At 40.5% G+C, this 6,912-nt stretch overlaps 1 long non-coding RNA gene across 1 annotated transcript; it reads right to left on the bottom strand.

Annotated features, from left to right (window-relative positions):
* Window positions 1–285: 285 nt before the first annotated feature.
* On the bottom strand, window positions 286–5,616 carry LOC132609206 (uncharacterized). Its single transcript, XR_009570764.1, has 3 exons — window positions 5,351–5,616; window positions 2,506–4,691; window positions 286–834 (listed from the first exon to the last, which is right to left on the bottom strand). It is a non-coding gene; the product is annotated as an uncharacterized LOC132609206 (long non-coding RNA).
* Window positions 5,617–6,912: the final 1,296 nt, after the last annotated feature.

Below are 6,912 nucleotides of genomic sequence, written 5' to 3'. Positions count from 1 at the left end.
AAATGAGGGTTAACGCCCCGAGTTCTTGGTACTTGTCTTTACCAAATCTTAACTTATTTTCCCAAATAAAGCAAGGTTTATGGCGTAAGTTAATGTTTGCAACCATCAACTAACAATGAGGAATAAAGAATAAGTAAATCCTAACACTAACAATCCATTATGCATATATCAATCTCAATTCCCAATCACATAACACCCATCATTGGGTTCACAACTATAGTATGAAATTTAGCTACTCATATTGAAGAACGAACAACAAAATATTAAAGAATTCATCATGCTTACTTATTGAATAAAGAAGATGAAGAAAATTGTATTCTGTCTCAAAAGCTTCAAAAACAATAAAGTATTTAATGCTCTCAAGTCAAAAGGCAAAGTCTGACAATGAATGGTAAATAAAAAACCCTAAGACAAACTATTTATAAGGTCTAAAAACGCAGAATTACAAACTGGCAAAATAGTCCCTGATGGCATAAGATATGGTCCATACAATTAAGTATGGACCGTATATCAAAATAGGGTCACTGAACTCCTTCTCTAGGTCAAGATGCACGATCAACTTATACGGACCGTATTTAGCAGTACGGTCCGTAACTATCTTCCTTCACTTGTTCTATTCTTGAAAGTACGTGCCAAGTTACGGTCCCTATAAATAGATACGGTCCGTAAAAATCGGCCGTATATCTCATCTTCAAATTTTTTGATTATGTTTTTTGCCACTTCTAAGTACTACCAAGAGTACGGCCCATACAAATAAGTACGGTTAGTACTTCTCCACCTTTGTGTGCCAGTTTATGCAATTCCCTTGTTTCTGTCCTTCGAACCTCCGATTACCTGAAATACACAAAAACACATCAAAACAACACTTACTTGCTTAAAAGCAAGTAAAACTTCTCGTCAAAAGGTATCAAATGTGTCATAATTCCATGACACATCAACACCCCCAACTTAAAGTCTTCTCTTGTCCTCAAACAAGTAATACAACACAAATGACTCAACTACAAGTTAATTACAACAAAGCAAAAATGTCTACAATGGTTTTAGTTAAGAACTACCGGCATGTATTTTTCTCACGATTGACCCTGTCAATCACAATTTCAAAACAAGATGTATCACTTCAAAATATGTTACGATTCATAATGAAGCTTCAATCCATGACATAAAGTTATTGGAACTATCAATGGATACACAAATGCTACTTCGAGCAATCACTTGTTTTCACCATTTCATTCAACCCTTATGCCATCACAAAGACAAAAGAATGTCCTAAACACACATATGTACGAGAAGAAACGGGACAAAGACAAAGAAAGAGAGAAACACTCACACTCACAAGGAATTTCATACACTACAAATGCAAATGCCATATGCTTGTCCTTATTGTCAATGCCTTTAACTTCGGACGGTTCGGTTGTGATCACACTAGGACTTTTTCTCATATTGTAATGTAGGCTTAGGGATGGGTAGGATAGATATTTGGGTATTAGTGACTCACCCTCCTTGAAGACTACATTTTTCTTCCCCCTTGAACGCTACATTTTTCTTTCCCCTTGAGCACTACATTTTTCTTTCCTTTATTTGCCTTTCTTTCTCCCTCTTTTTACTTCTTCAACTTCGATATGGTTTAACAAACTACTCTGTATTAACTATCTTTTTGTGCAACGATGTTTTTTTTAATTTACAGCAACTACATAGTAACCACATTGAATCCTTTACTAGGTAACTTACGCCACCCCCAACTTAGGCTTTAGGCCTCTTCTTTCACACATGTTTCACCCCCAACTTAGGCTTTTAGCCTCTTCTTCTTTTATAGTGTCAAGGAGGGAACATGTGCAAAAATAGAATTATTTCAACTGAGAGTATGATTTGGTTAGCGGCTAGTCAAGAAAAAGGTCAAAGGCTCAAAAGGGAAGACTAGGGATCATATACATGAACAGGTAAGGCTTATAAGGAAAAGTGGCTTCAAATTTACACAAAGAAAGCCTAAGATCATCTCAACCCTCAGAATTCAAGCATGACAAACCGGGTAAGTTCTAGATTGCAAAAGCAGTGCATGAACACATACTAAGATCTCACCCTCACAATGGCATAAGGATTTCTAAGAAAAGTGACTACCCAAGCAAGCATTCATCACACATGATACTCCAATACTTAAGATGTCATAAAAAGAAGCATGCATGTCAATACACTAACACATTCCGAGTACATACAAGAATTTTCAGAGAGGGGTCATTTTCCAGTAAATACATATTAAAAATGCCATGCCATAAGTTCATCAACCACTATCATCTAAGTCATAATTACTCTATTTTACCTAAACAACCTAGACATGCCAGTTTCAACAGAAATAAAACCCATCAGGAAATGAACTTTGGACGAGAAAAGCCGAAGGGGTCCTAAACACATATATACACATACAACAACTCCAGTATCCCCACCCCCAAATAAAAAACTATGCATTATCCCCAATATATTAAAATAGGAATAAGTAAGGGTAAGGGGTACTTGAGGCTCACTAGGCGCTCTGATCATCTTGAGACTATGTAGTCTCTATATTCGGATTTGTAGCATCAGCCTCAGTAGTAACTGTCTTAGCATCATTATGAACAATGGGCTCAATCGGCATGCTGGGCTGGCCGGGCAGCATTGACTCCACTGGTGGGCAACTAGATGAGGCACTAGCTGGATCAGGGTAACTGTCAAGCAGAGAGTCATGCACAGGCCCCTGCAAACTCACATCCTCTATTAAGCCCAACCTCTGATTCACCTCCTCCGGATCCTCACCCGATGGATCCATGTCGTCCCACTTTCTTTTGCCCTTATTCTATACTGTGGAGTCATCCTCATCTATTAAATTCTTGACCTGAATGAGATCATCAAAATTAACCTGGGTCATCAAAACAGGATCTTCCAATACAACCTCATCTCGTGCTTTCAGTGCTTGTACCTCAGATTTCAACCTAGCAAGCTCATCCCGAAGTGGTCCTATATCACCTCCGGGTCCTGCCCATTCTAATGCAACCAATCTCATTTCAAACCCATCAAGTCTCGTCTGGATAACCTCATGAGTCTTCTCAATCATTTCATGTATCGGTGCTATGGCCACCTTAATCTCTTTTGCCACAAACTTTCGGATCTGCTCCATGATAATACCAACCTGCTTCTCAGCCTTCGTTGCTTTGATTGCCATCTCTTAGAAGTTTTCTCTATTGAATGCAAAGGGGTTAGCCCCTCTCTGGACTGTAGGTGGAGGAACAGCCGAAGAAGTCAGTGCAGCAGTGCCAGGTGGTGCAGCAGCAGCAGTAGCTGGGACAGTGATCCGAGTAGCTGGAGCAGTAACTAGAGCAGTAGCAGTGGTAGCTGGGGCAGTAGCAGTTGCAGCTGGGGTAGTAGCAGTGGGAGGTGCCTCTATGGTGGTATCCCCTGTGGCCCCAAGACTAGACTCGGCCTGAGTGTCGTCAGTAGGTATCTCCAATAAAGTGTCATCAACGCCATCATTCTTGCTTTTTCTCCATTCAGCCACATGTGAGCCTTAACACTATGATCATGGTTTTGAATGCTCAACAGACCTACGTTTTTGCACATTAAGTGATTAGACACGGGAACATCAAGGAGGTGGTCTGCTGTGTTGCTCTCTCTCTGATCTCCGCAACTATCAGTCGCCCTAAATTCCTCGACATCAAAGTTGCAACTACCACAGACTGGTCAGAAGTGAGGGTATTATCATTCTGTGTGGGGCAAAACCTGTACCTTACCAAGCTCCACCAAAATTTGGCTCCCAGTGCTCCACCAAAATTTGGCTCCCAGTTCTTTTCAGAATCTTGGCCTTTAGATTTGTCAACCAAGGCGGATCATTCCTTGCTAGTAGAGAAGCCACCCATTTCATCACAGATATTGTTTCTCACCTTTAATTTATCCAAATACTCGATCTGATTAGATGGTGCCTCATAATCATTGGCAAAGTAGACTCTATTGATTGCTTTGCCGCTAATGTCTAGTGAACCATAATTGCATTCTGTATTGGGACCTGCTGTATGGTCTGACCCGGTCGTCTCATCAATGCTAAAGTGGCCCTATACGAGGCATAGAATTCCCGCACAATAATCGGACAATTGTCTCCCGGATGGTTACCAAAGACCTTGAACTGATAAAGGCAGAGTGCCTCAATAGTGCGAGGGCAGGTGGTCAGACCCTCAAAAGCAATCCGCTATTCTTTCCATATATTTCTTTGTGGCTTTCCCTCTCTCTTTGTTGGAGCTATCCCTTGGTCAAATAATTTTTTGGATCCCTCGACCCCAAACCTCAGGCTATCATCGTCCAATTGTTTACTCCTTACTTCCAACCTCCTGACCTCTTCTTCACTACGGGCCGGAGGATTTGGAGGAGTAGTAGAAATCTCTGTGGCTGAGCTTCTTTCCTGTTCTGTCTCCTCATTCCCCTCTTTTTCTCATCACCGGAGTCGGAGGAGGAAGATCCCTCATCTTCAGAAGGGGAGGAATCAGATGAAGGTGTTGTGTTTCGGGCCACGAATGTGGAAACTCCCCTATTCTTCTTTGCTGGTATGACCTCCTCCTCCTCCTGGTCAGAAGGTTCATCCCGCAGTCAGGTTTGGATCGTCTTTCTGTCCTGACGGGCCCGTCCAGATAGTTGGGATCCTTCACTTCTTCGAATGGTGTTGTTCGGAGGCATACCTGAAGAGAGACATCATTAGTTATATGGAACTAAAACAAAAGAAAGAAAGGAAAATCTTTTTGTATTTTCTTTTAGATGCTCATAAAAATGGTCCGTATAAGCTGGCCGTAATATTTCAATTTTATAAATACGGTCAAAGATGCAGTCCATATTTCTGCTCGTACATTTTTGGAAAGAAACATCAAATCCTGGCTAGTTGAATACGGCCCAGGATACGGTCTGTATAACTTTATACAGGGCATATCTTGGGTCGTATTTTCTTATCGACCTCAATTTTTTTCAAACACTTGATTTTTCTTCAGTACAAGTTCACAGACCACACAACACACATATTTCATGGTTTTCACTTCCTATGGGGGTTGGGTTACTCTGACTTCACCCATTTTGAGAAATTTCTTATCATTGACATTTTGTCGGATAATTGGTGGGCATAAATAATTTTGGATTCCAAAATAGAAATCGTCTATCAAAATGCCCTCAGACTCAGTGTGGTTTCGATATACTCATCCCCATGAGTCTTAAATCATATTAATATGCTCGCCCCCAATCAAAATTCAATAAACAAGATTTTCATCCTAAGTTCAATCAAAGGTAATCATCCCACCAAATCAACCATAACCTAATTTGTAAAGTAGAAGTGATTAGAGCATTAACATACCTTTGATGATGATCTTGTTGACACAAGTTAATGAGAAGTACGAGAAAAACAGAAATACCAAAATTTCTTAGAGAACAGAGGGTTATATGTATGGGAGTACTTGTTTGGTGATTTGGGTGATGTGTTGTGAGGGAGTTATAGGGATTTATGGAGAGATTTTTGGTGGTGTATGGGTGGAAGGTCGTGGGTGGTAATGGGAGTAAGAATAAAAGTGTGGTGTTAATGTTTTGTGAAGTGGGGGAAGTGGGAAAGGCGGGCCTCTTTTGTTTAAACCCTCTTAATTCTCCGACTTGAAATGCGGTCCGTATTTCTTAAATACGTACATGGGCATTTAAATGACCTGGCCTTTCATAAATACAGACCGTATTTTTGACCATATTTTTAATTATGGTCCGTATTTTGGGTCGTATTATTGGTTGGCACAAAACATTGTGCCACTTTTTCTTCTCTTACCATTAAGCCCAAAAGTACGGCCCATAAAACTAAATACGATCCGTACTTCTCAATCGTATTTCTTGGATGGTACAAAACAGTAACTTTTTTTGTTCATCATTGATACGATCCAAAAGTACGGTCAATATAAATAAATACGGGCCATAAATTTCTGTTATGACCCAACCTGAGGCCCATGACGGACACCCGAAGCTAACCTATCGATCACCGCATGGCATACATGCATCTCCTAATCATACCTGAGTGGGCCATAATGCTGACCAATAGATGTCATAAACTATAAGGGACACATGCCAAGAGATATATACATACATACGTCATCAAACTGTGCCCATGTATACAAGTCGACAAGGCTATTTAAATGATATAACAAAATATGGACCAAGAAGGTCATAGGACAACTAATTGTACACATCTGTCTACGAGCCTCTACATAGAGTGCATAACATAATAATGACGGGGCAGCACCCCGCCATACTCATATGTACACAAAAGAATCATACCAAAACGAGCTGTAACTCTGGAACAAGTGGAGTGCTCCCGTGCCAACGCTGAGATGACTGTCTAAGGATCCGTACTGTCTCCTTGTCTGCCTGTGGGCATGAACGCAGCGTCTACAAAAAAAAGAACAGCAGTACGTATAATGTACCGAGTATGTAAGGCTTGGAAAAGATCAAATAAAGATATGAAGGTAACATAAGATAAAAGAATTAACCTGTACATCTGATTGCCTCTTAAGGCAGATATCATGCCTGCCTTACTTTAAAAAAAACCATTTTCATACATATACATATACATAATACTGTACCCAGCCACATAGGCTTGGTGCCATCCGTACCCGACCATGATAGGCTCGGTGTTATTCATACCCAACTGCTGTGGTGTGCACAATAGGTGCTGTATCGAGCCGACTATAGCGCGACTCGGTGTGAGAAAATATCTACATATATATACAAGCATGCATGAGAGCCTAAGAAAACGTTATGACTCTATCGGAGTGACTTAAGGTTGGTAACCTCGGATTATCATTATGGAACTATCATCATCAGCGTATCTCACCTTGAAGGAACAATAACCATCAGATGAGATTAACAACAATAAACAAGATC

Source organism: Lycium barbarum, chromosome 9 (assembly GCF_019175385.1).
Source record: "Lycium barbarum isolate Lr01 chromosome 9, ASM1917538v2, whole genome shotgun sequence".
Classification (NCBI taxonomy): Eukaryota; Viridiplantae; Streptophyta; class Magnoliopsida; order Solanales; family Solanaceae; genus Lycium; species Lycium barbarum.
Note: the sequence above shows the minus strand (reverse complement) of the source record. Positions and strands in the feature narration are given on the sequence as shown.